Source organism: Marmota monax, unplaced genomic scaffold, assembly GCF_021218885.2.
Source record: "Marmota monax isolate L192 unplaced genomic scaffold, Marmota_monax_Labrador192_F-V1.1 WCK01_AAM20220418_F8-fsc00083, whole genome shotgun sequence".
NCBI classification, from domain to species: Eukaryota; Metazoa; Chordata; class Mammalia; order Rodentia; family Sciuridae; genus Marmota; species Marmota monax.
The window spans coordinates 6208834-6227679 of record NW_026692848.1 but is presented as its reverse complement, the minus strand read 5'-3'; the positions used below and the strand labels follow the sequence as shown (position 1 = coordinate 6227679).

At 42.1% G+C, this 18846-nt stretch overlaps 1 protein-coding gene and 1 pseudogene across 4 annotated transcripts in view; one reads left to right on the top strand and one right to left on the bottom strand.

Moving 5' to 3' along the window:
• Positions 1 to 18846, bottom strand: part of Prkn (parkin RBR E3 ubiquitin protein ligase) — a 1229219-nt gene that overhangs the window by 595093 nt on the left and 615280 nt on the right. The gene's annotated exons all lie outside the window — the stretch shown is intronic.
• LOC124095871 (ganglioside GM2 activator-like) lies at positions 11656 to 12219 on the top strand (annotated as a pseudogene).

Genomic DNA, 18846 nt, shown 5'->3' with positions numbered 1-18846 from the left:
CTCAGCAATAAAAGAAAATAAAATCATGGCATTTGCAGGTAAATGATGGTGTTGGAGAAGATAATGCTAAGTGAAGTTAGCCAATCCCCCCACCCCCACCACCAAAAAAAATGCCGAATGTGTTCTCTGATATAAGGAGGCTGACTCATAGTGGGGTAGGGAGGGGGAGCATGGGAGGAATAGATGAATACTAGATACAGCAGAGGGGTGGGAGGGAAAGGGAGGGGGCAGAGGATTAGCAAGAATGGTGGAATGTGATAGACATCATTATCCAAAGTACATGTATGAAGACATGGATTGGTGTCAACATACTTTATATACAATCAGAGATATGAAAAATTTGTGCTGTATATGAGTAATAAGAATTGTAATGCATTCCGCTGTCATTTATTTTTTAAAAAATCAATTAAAAATCACTCAAGATTCCTTCTTTGCTATTTAGAAGTTTGTTGTTAAGATTCCAAGTCTTTTGGATTTTCCATCATTCTGTTATTGATTTCCAATTTAATTCCAATGTAGCCTAAGAGTAAATATTGCGATTTCCATTTTATAAAATGTCTTAAGATCTCTTTTATGGTTCATAATATGGTCTATGTTGGTGAATAATCCATGTTAACTTGGGAAGAATGTGTTTTCTTCTGTTGTTGGTAGAAGCAGAATACAGATATCAATCATACCTAGTTTACAGGTGGTGCTGTTGAATTCAACAAGTCTTTTTTGATTTTATTCCTGATGAAACTTTTCATTTCTGATCCAGGTTATTCATATATTTTCATTGCAGATTACTGTTTCATTGTATGAATATGCCACAATTTATTATCTATTCACATATTGAACAAAAACTTAGGTTGTCCCATAATATAGACTATCATGATAAATATTCCATGTACACTTGAAAAGAATGAATATTCTGCTGTTGTTAGGTAGAATATTCTGTAAATGTCAATTACTTGAACTTTATTCAAATATAATATAGTAATATAGTTCAAATCTTCTATATTCTTACTAATTTTCTGTTTATGTGTTCCAGTTTGATATAGGTATATTGAGATCTTACTGTAATTGTGAATTTATGTCTCCATCCTGGCAAATCTATCAGTTTTCACTTCAACTATGTTGAAACTCTGTTCTTAGATATGTAAACATTTAGAATTATTAGGTTCCTTTTATGCACCAACCCTTTATTGTTATGATAATACTGTCTTTATAATATTATTTGCGCTGAGACCTATTTATCTGTTATTAGCCTAGCCAGTACAGATTTTTAAAGTTAATGTTATCATGGTACACCTTTTTTCATCCATTTCAATGTATTTGAAATACTTGTTTTAAAAGTGGGTTTATTATAGGCAACATATAATTGAGTCTTGCTTTTTTATTCAAACTAAAAATCTCTGTATTAATTTGGGGTATCCTCAAGATTTATATTGAATTATATTTCATATGATTTAATTTAAATCTATCATCTATCATATTACAAGTTATTTTCTATCTATCTCACATATTTTTTGTTGCCCTTTACTGTTCTCCACGGCCATGGTAGTAGAGGTCGAGCCTCACACAGTAGGCAAGTGCTCTTCCACTCAGCTTATTCCAAGTCCTCTTTTATCACCTTTTTCTGCTTTTTTGTTGTGTTAACTATTTGGGGGACTCCATGCCCTCTTCCTTGATTACCAGCCATAGCTCTTTACTATTTTAGTGATTGCTTAGTGAGTATCATGCACATAATACTATACATCGTTAACTATTTTAAAGTAATATCCCACCACTTCTCATACAGTACAAGAGCTTCTAAGAACTTTCTATTTTTTGAATACCCAGATTAACACTCTAGTTCTCACAAATTTTTATATATGGTATAAACCCTGAAATGCATTCTTTCATTTTTATCTAAACAATCGGTTATTTATTACACTGATGAAGTAATTAAAAATCTTACGTGTTCGATTGTGTAGTGATCATTTCTGATACACTTTACTCCTATGTGTCCAACTGGTACAACTCTCCTTCTGTCTTGAGAACCTCCTTTACGTTCAACTGTGTTGTAGCTCTTCTGGCTATGAATTCTTTCAGCTTTTGTATATCTCACAAATTCTGTTTCACGTTTACTTTTGAAATTGACTTTTGCTTCATATAAATTTCTAGGCTGAAGAATTTTTTTTCTGTCAGTTCTTTAAAGCTGTCAACTGTCTTCTCTTTTGTGTTTTTTCCTATAAGAAATCTCTCACCCTTATTTTCGTCTTCATCTTTATAAATAGTTCCTGCTTTCTTTGGATGCTTTTAAACATTTTTTTAAAACAAATTGCATAAGCACTGTGTTACCCTGTGCTTGGTGTTGTTTCTTCATGTCACTGAAACACTTCCGGCCATTTTCTTCCTCTTCTCTGTATCTCTTCTCCTCCTCTCCCACCACCCCCAGGTACTTTAACTACATATATACAAGCTATAAGCTTCTTGAACTTGCCCCACAGTTCACTGATGTTCTTCCCCATTTAAAAATGTGTTGACTGAGTTTCCATTTGGATAGTTCCTAGTGCTATGTTTTTCAGTTCACTAATCTTCTGTAGAGTCGAATATCACTGTTTTAGTCAGCTTTTTTGCTGCTGTGACTAGAGGATCTGACCAGAACAACTGGACGGAGGAACGGTTTATCACAGTTCCAGAGGGCAGCAGCTCACATCAGAAAGCATAAAGAGAGACAGTACTTGCCAGATACAAATATATATACCAAGGCCACGCCCTAATTCCCACCTCCTCTGGCCACACCCTACCCCTTCAGTTAATCTCCTCAGGGCTTAACTCACTAATTATGCTAAGCCTATACCCAATCATTTCTTCTCTACAGCTTCTTACGTTGTCATACAGGTGAGCTTTCGGGAGACACCACAGCTGAACCATAACACCCACTAATCTCATATATTGTTGTTTTCCTCACAAGAGTCCACTGTCTGTCTGCTTTGTATCTTCCATGTCTCTTCTAAGCTCTCTGAACAAACAGAACACAATTATAATGGCTATTATTAATTTCCTTGCATAATGATTCTAATATCTATTATCAGTTCTAGTTTTTGATTAATTTTTCTCTTCATTATTGGTTATTATAATTTCGCCTCTTTGCATGACTTATAATATTTGATTAGATGCTAGACATTGTGTATTTTGTCTGGTTGGGTATTAACTATTTTTGTATTCCAAGAATCATTCTTAGACTTTGTGTTGCAATGTAACTATTTATTTGGTAATAACTTTATCCTTTAGGGTCTTGATTTTTAATATTTGGTAATTGGGTTCAGAAAAGCATTTAGTTTGGGGAAAAAAAAATACTCCCTGCTACTGAGGAAGGCCTTTCTGTGTCTTCTAGCGGACACTCGATTCATTAGGAATTTTCCAGGTGGCTGGTGGGAAGAAGTAGCATCACCAGTCCTCGTGAGAGCTCCATACTGTCCCTCTAGTCCTTTCAGATAAGTCTTACCACATCCCTGTCTGGGTACCTTTTCTCTTCCCATTAGACCGTCCAGCTCCAGTGTCTGTGGTCTCCCCAAATCTCACATTTCTCACTTCTATTCAGGGATTCTGCTGGACCCCGCCTGGGAAACTCCTTCCTGGTGCATCCTGCGGACCCTGAAGGCCCTGAGCCGGGCCAGCCGGCTCCCTCATTCTCCCCATCTCTCGGAATCACTGCCCTCTGCTGCTGGTTTCTTGAGAATCACTCTTAATATTTTTTGCTCGTTTCTGGATGACAAAGGGTAAATCTCCCCAAACTCACCATCTTGATGGAAGAAGACTGACACTTTAATAATATTAATTGTTAAGGATCCAGCTTGGGCTGGGTCTGGGGCGCAGTGGTGGAGCGCCTGCCTCGCATGTGTGAGGCATCAGGTTCGATCCTCAGCACCACATAAATAAATCAAATGAAGGTATTGTGTCTATCTATAACTAAAAAGAAAAAAAATTCAAAAATCCAGCTTGACATGCATGTAAAAAAAAAAAAAAAATATATATATATATATATATATATATATACACACACACACACACACACACACACACATACATACCACACTGCTTTTACTGCTTCTATCAATTCAAGGTATTCTCAGATCATACGTAATGACAAGGATCAGCCTTCCCCAGGGTTGGCCCTCACTCCCCTGCTTTCTCTTTATAACCACGGAAGCAGGCGAGTGCAGGCCTAGACAGAAGCAAGTAAGGAGGACTTCGGGGCCCTCTCACCAGGTGGCAATTTCTGTGCAGGCCCCAAGTATGCAGGGCCGCTGTCACTTAACATGAGAAGTTGGCCAGAGAGAATGCCACAGACCTGTATGGCCAGCAGGTGACATTGGGATTTAGTGCTTCATTATTTCCTGAGGATAATGAACATTTATTGTTGAGGTAGCAGTTAACAAACTCCTAAAGGTCTTGGAGGTGATATGAACACAACCAGAGCACTAAACATTCCTGAAAGTGTCTGTGCAAAAATAGCAGCTCCAGAAAGAAGCTGTGAGCTGCTGGGCTCAGAGCACTTGGACTGCACCCCAGAACCCCTGGGACGCACCGCAGTCCTCTGCCCAGGGAGGAGCAGTGACTTCCTAGCATGGGCTGTTGGTCTGTCTGCTTCATAAGCGGCTTCTCAGACTTGGGATGATTGTGAATGAAAAGTAAATTTCATAGAAATATTCTTGATGTTGGAGTCAATGGAATAAATCAAATTTTAGGAAAATGTGTAAGACATCGTTTTATTTGAATCGGTATTGATTATTTTGCAAGCAACTCAAAATATACATCTCGCTCTCAGTAGAAACATGCCACTTGTCTCTGGGGACAAGGAAGATCTGTATTGAAGAGCAGCGAAAGTGAACGAATCTCAGGGTACCAGCTTTTGAAGTCACAGAATTCACCTGGGAAATATAAAGGTTCTCCAAGACATCAAGCTAAACTTAATATTAAATAATAGGTACCATTAGATTAAAAAGAGAACAGGCAGCTGTTTGGAATATGTGCTTCTTCCAAGATAAGATCTCTGGTTTGGGAGGCTTTCAGTTTGGTCTGCATTTGACCCTTAATTTATAATAAAGGCGAAAAAGTGTAGGTCAAGGTGGAGGTGCCATGAAAGGTATCCAGAGTGGGGACTTTTAAGAAGAGTCTCATGAAGTAATAATAAAGATGGTAAGAAACACTGACTAGTAAGGCAGGTGCGATGGAGAGCAAGGCACTGTACATGGCACTGAAACTCGAGTTGACCCTTCATTTCCTTCAGCAGGAGAGGAGCTCTGGGGGAACAGAGTCAAAGAAGCTCTCCTCAGCGCTCTCTGCATCCTCCTCCCGCCCCCCAGAGTGTCAGATTGCTGGGAAACAGGGAGGAGGGGGGGAGAGAAAGAAAACTCTTGAGCTTTCGTTTGCTTTCTGTGTGAGTGTGACAGCCGGCGCCCGCCCACTGCCAACAGCGCCCCTGGCTAGAGAGAAGAAAGGCCTTGTCCGGGATAAAAGCTCCTTGGGCTCAGTTTACTTTTCCAGCTTAGTTGAAAGCAGCGGAGATACAGAACAGCCGGGCGCGGCTAATAGACCCACCCGACCCCTTAACTCTGCAGACTGGGGCCAGATGGAAGGATTAGAAGATGGTGACGAGAAGCACTACTTCAGTTTTCTAAATCCATTTAATTCCAAAACATGAGTCCATTACTACAAAATTCTAAAGTATGAAATTAAAATAACATAAAGGGATAGTCAATATGTATTTGTGTTTTGTGCTCACAATGACATTACCGAATTTAATAAAGTTAAATGCATATTAAAACATAGCTGTCCTATTTGAACAAAATTAGGTGAGTGCATTTCTCTTAGAATCGCTATCAAATGCACAGGACTTTCCTTTTAAACATTAAAGATAAAATGAAATATTTATCTGTGTGATTTTATTCTGTCTAATGTCTATTTCTCCTGTCTAGTTTTCCATCCCTTAGCATCATTCCTAGCCCAGCAGTCAACAAATGGTCACTGAGTAAACTGAGAGCACCATCAACAATTATGGGAATTTAAAACAAAATGGAACAAAATCATATGCAATAAATCGATGCTTGCCCCAGTTTCAGTAAGATGAGTCCTTCAGGAACATAAAGCAGATTCAACATTTAACAATTTCACCCAAATTACACTCCTCCCCTACTTCCTCCTCTCCAGCTCTCCATCCCACTTGGAAAGCTCAGGCAAGTTCTCAGCATGGTCTGTGGGCGCTGCGTGTTGCAGGTCAGCCCGGGAACACCCGACTGTGTGGTTCCATTGGAGGGCGATGACCTGCTCGTGTTCACCACTGTGTTTCTGGAACTTAAAATCCTGACAGGCTACACACACACACACACACACACACACAAACAAATGAACCGTGAATGGCCGAGTGAATGAAAAATGAATGGGAAGTACACGCTCAACCAACAGCCAAATATTTTACTTATTTAGGGCAGTAGAAAATGAGCATTTAAAAAATGTTTTTGACTTTTACCGAAAGGCAAGGTTGCTCTGATTCATTCTTCATATTAAATGAAGGACTGTGCTTTTACAGAGATACGTCTAGTCTCAGAATGTAGGACAGGGCCGAGTGGTCAGCTGTAACGAGGACCAGGTGCAGGGACAGACGTGCAACTGTATCCCGTTAGAGAACGGCTGTGGGGGTTGTTCTTCATTCTAAGAATGCAGAGAAAATATTCCAGGATCACAACAGCAAGAATAAGACAACCGACAGAAGCCTCACAGCTACACAATTCAGGAAAGAAATCAAAGGTATTGGGAGAAGTCTCAGCATATCAGAGGGTGATTTTATAGTCTGACACGTGCTGATAGGGACGTTTTGAGAATATATTTCCAAAAATGAAATATATCTGAAATGAAAAGAGATCATGGAAACAAAGTGAAATGGCGGTGAAAACTGAACGTGACACTCCAGGCCCGACAGCAGGCGTCTGCAGGGTCTCCAAGTCTAGACTCAATGGGCACTACTAAAACTGTTGACGGCAGAATCATCAATTAAGTTTTATGGCAGAGCTGAGTAAGAAATCAATCAACAAAATATTAGTAATCCATCTGCTCATCACAACGAGTTCTGGCAGACAGCATTGCTACCTTAATGATATGATATTGGGAGTCAGGGAAATGGCTGAGCTTTTCCCAGAGGCATGCGGTACGGTTCCAAATCAATTTGGATTTACAGCTATCCCGAGTTCTCTGTAATAACCTCATTCCACAAACACTAAATTTTGAATACCTTTTAAAAAACCAGACTCAGTATACATCCCCAACACCCAGGTGCTCTATCTCCGCGGCACTCTGAGATTGCCAAATGAAAGGCTTTCACACACAACCTGGGTTTGAAAATTACAGCTGTGGATATATTTCAGATCTCGCTGTGGGAGATCCCTCACACTTTAGCAAGATACTAGAGTGAAAAGTGAAGTTCAACTGAAAAAACTACAAAGGGAAGGAGGCATAGCCGGATTGTCTAAGACCATAAAATTGAGTTTCTTTTGAAGGAATGTAGGGAGGCAGAACTACAAAGTTAACCATGGAAATTCTTGTGAATTCTTGAGAGCCGGTAGAAGCTCAGAAATCAGGGATAGAAGGAACACGTGTGTGTCTGGAAACTTGGCACCATTGGTGACAGAGAGAAATGTGCACTTGGCAGCTCTATCTCCTGGGCATCTGTCATGTGTCCTTCAGACTCACCTCCACCTTCCCACCTGCCTTCTGCCGTCTGGAGGCTCACCTGCATGGGCCACATGGGCCTCGTGTCCGTTGGGTCAACTGGGAGCTATAGAATAAAATGGAGAAATAGTAGGAGGTTCATATTCCTAGGACTCACTAAGTTCCCAGCCATGGCTGATAACTGCACAATGCAGACAAAGCCTGCTGTTTAGGGTCGATTTTATACCAGCATTTCCAAGCAAACAAGTTCTAGCAGGAATCTGAACAAAGCCCGGGGATTAACGGCCCCCAGATAAAAGCTGGAGAGGTTAAGGCTATCACAATCAGTGACGTCCATCAGTCTTCCCTGGATAGTGAATAATATTCTGAATGGAACACTACCCAGTTTAAAATAAAGGGAAATAGACAGTGGGACTGCAAAGAAGAAATAGGAAAATAAATCCTAAGAGCATAGAACATGAGAAAAAGATGCCAGGGACTCTCTGGGAATAAAGATGCTGGCTTTGTGATAGGAATGTTCTTTACTTAGCCTTATGATTCTTGAGAATTTTATCAGCAAAGATAAAGTAATATGACTAGAGTAGAAAAAGCTTTAACAATCTTTAAGAAACCAAGAAATCTGGATAACCTTAAAATATTTCTGCAGTTCAGGAACAAAATAAACTACATAAAGAGGATCATAAAGAGGTGAAACACTGGGTTGGCTCCACTCAAACCTGGAAGGCAAATGGGAATTTGGAAATGAAAATTGGAGAAAATGGAAATCGGAGCCACTCACCCTGAGAAGATCACTGCACAGAAACAATCACATTTCATAAGCCAGGAAACATCCTTCATTCTAGAGGTTTCAGCCAAATGAAAATAAACCCACCACCACGGCACCACTATTCTGTAATAATTTAAGCCAAGAAAGGAGGAAAAAAGATATGTCAGTTTCCACAAGGAAGAAAAGCCGAAGCCGTAACACAAACTCGGGGATTCCTTCTAAGCCTTTTTAATACACACTAAAGATAAAAAATCACCCTCCCTGGGCACACTAGGGTCTGAGCAGTGAAATAAAATCCTTCTAGTTATGATGAGGAATGTTTTTAAAATGTTGATGTGTTTAATTCCTACATGCTGATAAGAAAATTCTCCTACTTAAAACACTGTTATCAAAATCAGGAAATGTTGGTAGAAAACTTGTATCTAATTAATTAAATCTGATTCTTATTTGTAAATCATATCAATTACATCAGTAATTGATAATGTCCATTTATAAGCTAAACAATAGGCTAGTCCCAAATTTCAACCAGGGACGGGGGTCTTATTTGCTCATGTCCTTTCAGTGTCCTGGGACCTGAACCAGTTCCTTAGTCTGTTTTCTTCTTTCATGATCTTGACATTTTCTGTTGGGTATAGGCCAATTTTTGTGAGGACGCCCCTCAATCTGGGTTGGTCTAATGCTTCTTTTCAGAAGATGCATGCCATTGGTTGTCCCAATATTTCAACTTGAGTCGTCTGGTTCTGTGGTCTCTGCCAGGTGTCCTCACTATATGGTGACTATTTTTCTCTCTCGTGAATAAGTACTTTTGGATGAAACATGTAAGGCTATGCAAATGTCCTTCCATGTTAGCATCTATTGATTATCCCTGCCTGAATCAATTATTAGTATGATGATTAGTAAATTACGATTTTTCAAAATGTATTATTTTATATGCTTTTGGAATTTTACTGAAAGGAAGAGAACCATTTATTCATTTATTAATTTATGTCAGTAAGCACACATGGATTGCTATTTTTTTCCTGGGTTAATATCTATTGGTTATAAATTCCATTATTTGTTTTGATGTTCATATTCTCCTAGGTCTAGCCAAAGGTGCTGAAAGCCATAGCCAAGTAGGAATGACGCATGGCAATTTCCTTGTCAGCCTACCCAATGTGGCTTAGAGGGAGGACTCTCCATTGTGGAAATGGGCTTGCCTTGGATTCAGGTCATTTCCAGTGACATTGCATGGATGTTTGAGAGTTTTGATTTGAAAGGTGACCTTGCTCAGGGATTAGGGCGGATCCGGGTTTGGGGTGGATCCAGGTTTAGGACGGATCCTGCTGGGAATAGGGTGTATCCTGCTGCCTCAGGTGCCCGCTCCTTGAGTTCCCAGTTGAGTTCTAGGGGGATTCAGAGAGTATTTGGGATGCAGAGCCCGGTGGAGGTGTGATTTTCCCCAGAACGCGTGTGTAGAGTGCCGGTGAGAGGTCGGAAATAAAGAATTGCTGTTTGTATCTACAAGGCGGTGTGGTGGCCTGGTTATTTTGTGCCCAGCCAGACTGCGGCACAAAGGGAGCTCCTTGAAGCCAGATCCTACATGTTTTGTGTTAGTCTGCATTTCAGTACTATGACAAAATACTTGAGATAAACAACTGAAAGGAGGAAAAATTTATTTTGGCTCAGAGTTTCAGAGGTTTCAGTTCATGGCTGCCCCCTCCATTGTTTCCGGGCTTATGATGAGGCATTACATCATGGTGGAAGAGTGGAACACAGCAAAGGAGCTCACTTCATAGTGGATAGCAGGCAGAGAGAGAGGTGGGGACAATGAAAAAAATATGCTTTCAAAGGCAGCCTCCAGTGACCCACTCTTCCAACTGGGCCCCACCTCCTAAAGGGTCCACCACCGCCCAGTAGCCCCACCAGCTGGGACCAAGTCTTCAACACATGAGCCTCTGGGGACATTCCAGATCCCAACCATCACAGCCTTTTCACTGCTGCAAGCATCTCCCTTCCTCTTAGGAACAGGCTCTGTGGTACCTTGGCTGCCTGAAGCCCAGAGCCCTCCCCTCTCCATGGAATCTGGTGTGTTGGGTGGTGAGAGTGTCAGGAAACTACTGTCTACGTTCTGGGGGCTCCTTCCTACTGCCAGGTTGCCGCTTCTTGACCCTCAGAAATCCAATCCACTTCTGTGTGTTAATGCAAAGATATCATGACCACCCGGGTTCCTGTGGACAGCCCGAGTTCCCAGAGACCACGGATTCCAACCAGGCGCCGAGTCGGTTCTAGACCCCCTTTCAAGGCTTGCAGCTTCTTTCTGTGGTGGTAAGAAATTTGGCTCCAATTACCCCTCAATATTAGATATTTAGAAATACACAGAAAAGAGTTAACTGATAACCCAGCCAGGACAAAAGACAAAACTACTAAGTTCACTTTTACAGTTATTTTGACTTCATAGTAAAGAGTTCTCGTGCTGAAAATTATTTGGTAACTTCCCGTTCCCCTGTGCTGTATTATTCATTTGAAATGACATGAAGTTTGTTTGTATCTACAATTTATTTTAGCTTTATTCTCTTCTCTGTGTTTATTTCTTTAAAAAAAAAATAAATAAATAAATAAACTTTCACATGGTTCCAAAGGCCAAAACCCAAAGTCACACAGAAGACCTATTCCGAGACGAGGCGCTCTCCGGACCCCACCCATGCCTGGTCATGACTCTCCCCAGAGGTCATCAATCCCACGTGCCTACAGCTCATTCTTCCCCTTTCCTTTATAAAAACAACGCAGACACTGCGTGTTTTCTCATTTCTGAGGAGCCGGCTCCTGGTTAAAACCCGTGTGTGCATTTTCCAGGCCAACTGTAATCCGCAGTGAAAGCCCCTACCTGAGAGGCCTGGAGATGCCTCCCTCCCAGCTCAGCACGCAGCCGTGCGCGGCCATCTGTGACGAGAGCTCAGCGGGGACTGGGAGCCCCTGGCTGGTCACCTCTTCCCATACGTTCACCCCTGGCCCTGGAGGGTTCGTTCTAGGTCTCTCCCTGAGCCCTCAGGCTGGGGTCTGCCCCAGGCCCCTCTGAACCCTGAGCACATGCTGCATTTGACTTAGTCGACTCTGAGCCCTCCACTGGTCTGGGGGCCAGAGAATGGCCAGAACGTTTGGGAAGTACCCTCAAAAGTGAGGTGAACTCGCGCGGATCCACCCTTCACATGCATCCCTTGATGCGCATTCCGCTTCCATCTTCCTGGGCTTGCTTCTTGCCGGCCCTGCTGCCGGGGCGCTCAGTCCTAAACCGCTGCCCCCAGCTTGGTGGCTTTTCCTGGGATAACTGTGATGAAGGGAAGGACCCTGCTATGATCAAAAGCCTGATGTTGGAACCTGATCCCATTGTCGTTCCTGGGAATGTGACTGTCAGTGTCGAGGGCAAGACCAGTGTCCCCTGACTTCGCCTCAGAAGGTAGAATTAACGGTGGAGAAGGAAGGGGCTGGCTTCTGGGTCAAGATCCCACGTGTGGAGCAGCTTGGCAGCTGACCTACGAAGACTTCTGTGATGTGCTTAACACTGTGATTCCCCCTGGGGAGCCTGCCCAGAGCCTCTGAACACCTATGGACTTCCCTGTCACTGTCCCTTCAAGGAAGGCACCTACTTGCTGCCCAAGAGTGATTCACAATGCCTGACCTGAGCCTCCCAGCTGGCTCAGCACCAGAAACCCCACAGCATCCTGAGCAGTGGTGGGAAGCGTCTGGGCCGTGTCAAGGTCTCTGCATCTCTAAAGGGCAAATAAAGTGGCAGCAGCCACAGCAGAATGAAGGGATAGAGGGAAGGCCTTTGTCTTCCTTCGTCCTGTTTGCCAAGGCCCACTTCTGACTCTCTGCCTGTCTTCAGCCCTGTTCTGTGATGATTCCGCTGCCCTCACTGAATGTCCTCAAGTGCCACTTACATTTCAAACTGGGACAAGCAGCTCTGAACTAAGGGAGGGTGAGCGCGGCAGTTTTCCTAGAGCCCAGGATGTCTGTGGGCTAGCCACATCCCTCTCCTCCCTACCCAGATAACTTTCTAAGAGCTTCTTTTATTTCCAAAACAGTCAAGGAGAGGAAACCAACATTATTTGGGGATTTAAATTCAGAGTGACCCAGTCTTGGCCACCACCTTTTTAACTTTCTCTTTTGTCACTAAGTGAAAAGCAGAGTTCAGGGTATTAATATTTTTCATCCTACTCCAAGCCCCTCCTATAGTAAAGGGGCTGAAGTAATTGATCTCCATCTGTCCCTCCATTAACTTCTATAATTAATTTTGCATTCTTGTCTAGGTTTGCCTAACTGACACTGGGCAGAGTGTGTCCTGGAGAGGCAGGGTGTATGTGTTGCGGTTCCTTTGCAGGAGTTATTTTAGGAATGCTGTAGGTGTTTACCATCAGTCACCAATTCTGGTGGCTTCAGGGCCAAGCAAGAGACATCCGTGAGCAAGAAGGAGCACTAGAAACATTCTGCTTCCAGGTGTGACCTCCACTTTTCCTTACTGGATAAAGATAATGTATGCCATGGAACAATGAGCACTCCTCATACTATACAAAAATAATAATAATAACTGCACTGATATAAGGCAGCTGAGCTCCAGTCTGTAGTTGGAAATATGATGTAATGGAGGATGTACTTCAGTCCATAAGGGGCAGTTGCAGTCTAGCCAATGAGTGCTATATAAAAGTGTTCTGGGTCCAGAAATGCCAGATAGTCACATTTTTTCCCCTTTGGAGGCCAAAAATGCAGATTTTTAAAAATGAAATTTTACAATTTTTATGTATTGCCAACTACTTGTTCTTTTTTATACACTGTTGGGGCCGAAATGGCCAAATGTACTTTTCTGGGGAAATCTGGCCCATGGATGGCTGTTAAGGTCTGTAAACAAGTCTGGATGGCGCCTGGCATTTTGCCAGAGGGAGTGGTTTGTGAAGTAACGCCAGAGAGCCATTAAGTGTGGAGATTTCTTATTGGTTGACTTCTGTATCTAGTTTATGTTAATTAGAAAAGCTGTGTGGAATGTATAAATACCCCTCCTGTCCTACAGTAAACGGCTCCCTCTCCTGCTGTATCAATCTACCCAAGTTGCTCGTCACCCCACCCCCCCACCCCCGGTTATTTTGCTGCAGCTGGACTGCGGCAGATGGCCAGTTTGCAACCTCTAAGATACAACTGTCACGACAACTCCTCTAGCACCATTTCTCCCTCCATGGGGCCAAATCCATAGTGGCTGGCCCCAAGGAGATCTGCCAGTGCTGGAAGAGGTCCAGGTAGCCTCTCAGCAGTGACCTGCATGGGTCTTGAGGCTACCTGCTCCAGCACTGGAGCCCCTTCAGGTGGGAGACTGATGCTGAAGAACTGGCCCCTCCAGCAGCTGCCTTGTGCAGCAGAGATCTGATGAAGAGAAGGTGCATGCTAGGTCAGGCTGCCTGGATCTTTCCACTGCTCTGTTGTGCTGTGATATCTTTCTGAACCATGGACAGCCCCACATGCCAGCTTATTTGAAGCCTGAATTGGCAATGAATCTTCTTAACTTGCTGATAAAAAAAAAAAGTGAGATGACCCTGACACCCTATAGATCCACTAACTCTCCATCAGGGTGCTGTTTCATGAGGGGCGATGGAATAGAGGGGAATCCTGGTGCTCCCGAAAGCATCCCTTAGACCACTGCCCTGAGTGACTAAAGGCCCCCTCTTTCCTTAACAGGTTGCTGCTTTCATTGGCTAGTCTGATACCTGACAGCTTAGCTCTCTTTGCCAGCAGATAAATTCCTCTTCATTCCTACACAGTGGCAATCCAATAGGTGTTTTTGTTGTTGTTGTTGTTGTTGTTTGTATTTTGCTTTTTTTTTCTCACTTAGCAATATGCTCTAAAAACTACCCTAAAATTTAGGGTAGAGATCTGGGTATGTAGAGGTGTTAATCATCTCTTTTCTCTACTGTGGGGTAGCCCATCAAAGGTTTGTTCCCTCATGGATTGAGGCATCTCCTAGGATGTATCCAATATTTTTTGACTCCAATGACCTTGTGTGTATAAATGTTGATATTATTGGAAGATAACTCATTCATGGTGTTGTAGAAAATACACATCTTAAAACATATTATCTTGAGTAAACCTGCAGCTTGATTTCTAGAACAGGGATTTTTATAATCAATCCTTTAAAAAGGAAGCCCACTGTTCCGATTTTTTTTTTCTTGGCAAGCATTCCCACTAGTGAAGCAGTAGGTGGGATTTTGCTGACTGTGGGTTCTACGATTTTACGTTAACAAATCACCAAATTATGTCCATGGAGAAAAGATCTCACACAACAAGTGCTCCACCGAGCTTCACTCTTTGCTAGGTGGGGAAGCTTCCTTGAGATTATAGATTATTCTTTCTCCCTCTCCTGCAATAACAAGGCATGGGCTAAGGGTGATGATCACTCAGGAAAAAAGAGATAAATCAAAGGTACTTGCAAAGGGAAAGCACTGTAGCAATCCAAGCTTTTAGAGAGAAATGCAAGACCAGCTGGATCCAGGGCTGTTCCAGTCTTGCCTCCGAGGTCCGGTTTCAGTCAGCCCAATTTTCAAGAGTGGCATTTGTAAGCTGCAGACTGTCAGCTACGTTCTCCTTTCTGAAGTCTGCTTGCAACGCATTCCTCTTCCTTCCTTTCTCCCCTATCACCTTTAACTGCTCACCCTGCTACTCTCTGAAATTGAAGCAAATTGCAATGTATTTTATATGATTCGAGCTGCAAGAATTGGGGAGTTGTTCGAGTATAAAGACCGTAATATAGGAAAGTCCTTGGGTGAGAAAATAGTAAGCAGAAAATGTTCACATCTCCAGACTGAAAGTATGAATACTTATACATTGCAATCAATAGAGGAGGCTGAGGTCAGAAATCAAATGTAAATGACACATTCATGGAAAGTATCTGCTTGCAAGATAGGATATTTCATTCTTAGAGAGGGAAATCAATTTGTTCTAAATTGACTGACGTTCGTTTACACAAAACAGAGCCTTTGTACAATAGAGCATAAACTGACAAGATAAGTATTCATTCTGAGCCTCTGAAATGGAAAAGAACAGTTCAAAACTGTCAAGATGAAGGTCTCCATCTGGCATTTCAAATTTACTGATATTTTATGAAAGTCAGTTTTATGTTATGGGGCCATTCCCTGCCAAAGAAATAAAAAGGTGGGACTAATTCATGTTTGTTTGTTTGTTTTGTAAGTGAATCCACAGCAAAGGTGACAGGTCTGTGCTTTACCATTCTTTACCAAGTCACATGTGTCGTGCATGGGAATCTGATTTATGTGAGTAACATATTCATCATAACACAGACGAGTCGGGGGCCCCTGACTACTTTTCCATCACCCTCCTTCCACGCCAAATGTTGCTGCACCTGGAGCCCCAGCCTCTCCCTTGGAAAACACACTCTTCACTTATTCCTCCTGTTCTCGACAGTCGAGTATATTGGACTCCTGAGCTCCCCTGCCTGCCCCTGTCCAACCTCCTTCATCGCCCGTCTTGGAAAGGGGAGAGGACTAACACAATGGCCAATGCTTGGTTCATTATTTGGGCCATGTTTATTGTTAGGGGAACCAATAAGAAGTGGAGTATTGGGAGGTCACACAGGTTACCTGGAGTAGTCTCCTCACAGCTGGTCACTGGTGATAACAGCCCTGAGATTACAACTTATACCAGCTGAAACCCTGAAGGTGGTCTTTGGCCTCAGGCCTAACCAGGCCTCTACTTCAACCTAGCCTTGACCAGAGCCAGGCGTGGATCACTGGGCCCAGGGCCCCCAAATAAGAAAGTGGTCCTCACTTCTCATTCCTGTTTATGATTCCCTCAAGAACACATGGCAACGGAGGGATAGCAGGATGGATATGAAGCACTGCAGGCATGGCATACATAATTGTCTTGTCATAAATATTGTGAAAACATCTAATTTAGACCAAATGATGCAAAAATCAATACTTTCAACATGATACTGAACATTTTGACAATTAAAAATATAATCACATATTTCAAGATTATTGGAGAACCCATTTGTTATAACATCTGATGCGATGCTTCTTCACAAGAAATGTCATTTTGATCAGTAGAGACCCAACAGCACTGGCTTTGGTGTCTAATTAATTCAGATATTTTCTCCATCATGGTAAAAGATGCCTTTTAAAGAAATCAAATTCATCATTTTCTCAAACTTTGCCTGTTACAGCCAGAGACCATAGGCTCTCAGATTTCATAGTAACCTTTCACTCACTCAACTCTTCCTTTTCAGTTTGCTTTCTACTAGGCGAGTTGCATTCATCTTAAAATACACCAATACCCAGCATGCAGATGGAGGCCTCTGGGGAGAGCCCCTTGCTCCCTGGAGGCACCTGTGGTGTGAGCTGGTTGTCTCTGCAGGGAGCACATGGCCCTGGGGAAAGATCTGGAACAGAGCTGAGCAACAGGGGTCACAGGAACCTTCAGAGGCTGACATCAGACTTTAAGGGCTCAACTGTAGGCAGAACACAATTGGCTAGTGCTGATATCTCTGGACACGTGGGGAAAGTGGACTACTGTGACCCGTGATGAGGAGAGCCGCTTCCAGATTACCTGAAGAGTCTGAATCACAAACCAAACCAAAGCATCTGTATTATTTCAGTGCTTATTGGTAATTAAGCACTTATAGCCTTGCTTTTACAAGGTGACATGAACAATTTATACTTAATATGGAAAACTAGAGTATGTAAACTGATCACTCCAGTGATTTATAACTTTCTTCAACTTTTCATAAGGGTCCCTAATATTCCTTATGTACAAGGATTTGTTTTCTCCTGAAAGCATGAAAATATTTTGAGAATAACTCTCTACCATAAAAAAAAACCTAGATAAGTAAATGGAATTACAATGTAATGACTTTATATTGTATTAAACTCTAAGATAAATATAAAATGTATAGTCCTATGTTTATATTATTATTTCCTCATAATTTTGCTTTGTTGCATTACCTGGGTGTCACGTCGTTCTTCAGCTGTTATATAGCAAAATGTAAATATAACAAATTCTTGTGCATCATGTACTTTTAGCTACTATAGTGATCAACCATATTTAAATTGTTTACTGCTCATTCAACATTTTGGGATGAAGTACCAAGATATTTTGGTACTTATTCTGTTATCAGAACCGTGATCCTTAGGGCCAAGATTCTATGTTAACATATACTTTTATAGAGAAAAATGAGCTATATGGAAACCAACAAGTCTCTTCACCATTTAAGCTTTCAAGTGTGAAGTCTTGGCTTAAGTTTCTTCCTGATGCACCTTTCCATTGAGTCCTGGACGACTGTATGGTCAATGAGTACATAATAAGTGCCACAGCCGTCCGAATGTCATCATGATCTCCAGGACCACAGAAGACATGGGCTTAAAGAACACTTTGAAGGGAAGTGAAGTGCTTCCGGCTTGGGCATGCCTGGGTGCATCCTCTTGCTGCAAGAGATGGAATGAAAGGTGCACGTCAAGCAAGTCTCAGGAGGCTGCTATCCACAGATCGCTGGGATGATGTACTGTGATCACTCCAGAACACTTATGGCTTATTGAACTGATGTGCAATTAATCTGCTGAGCAGTGACAAGACCTAGCTGAAGAGCACTTTTGAAGCTTTGGATATCTTTACACCAACGAATGCTTGGGCAGTTCTCTGTGCACGCTTTGTTAGCACTACAGACTACAACACACCTTTAATCTGTGATTCCACATATGCTAAATAACCTCACTTATTAAAAATCACAAGTGGTTTGGCTCAGCTTTGGCTCAGTATAAGCAACCCAGAAAGCACATCTGCCTTTGCAACCTGTGTTAGAGCTTGTGAGAATAATGAAGAGCCGCCTGGCTGGCAGAACACTGCAGGGGAGTGCCACAGGCAGCGGTGGGACCAGCACCTTCACCACCTGTGGATGAGACGGTGGCAAACCCTGCATTTGCATTTAGCATTAACAAGATACAGGTACTGCAGAGATGGAAATATTTTTAAAAATGAGCATTTTGCTGGGCATGGTGGCTCATGCCTATAATTTTAGTAACTGGGGAGGCCGTGGCAGGAGGATCACAAGTTCAGAGTCAGCCTCGGCAAATCAGAGAGACTCTCATCAACTTAGTGAGGTCCTGTCTCAAAATAAAAAATAAATAAATAAATAAAAGAGGTGGGGATGTGGCTCAGAGATTAAGTGTCCCTGGGTTCAATCATTAGTACTAAAAAAAAAAAAGTGTTTTTCTCTCTACCATTAAAAAAAAACCTAAATAAGTAGATGGAATTACAATGTAATGACTTTATATTGTATTAAACTCTAAGATAAATATAAAATGTACAGTCCTATGTTTATATTATTATTTCCTCATAATTTTGCTTTGTTGCATTAC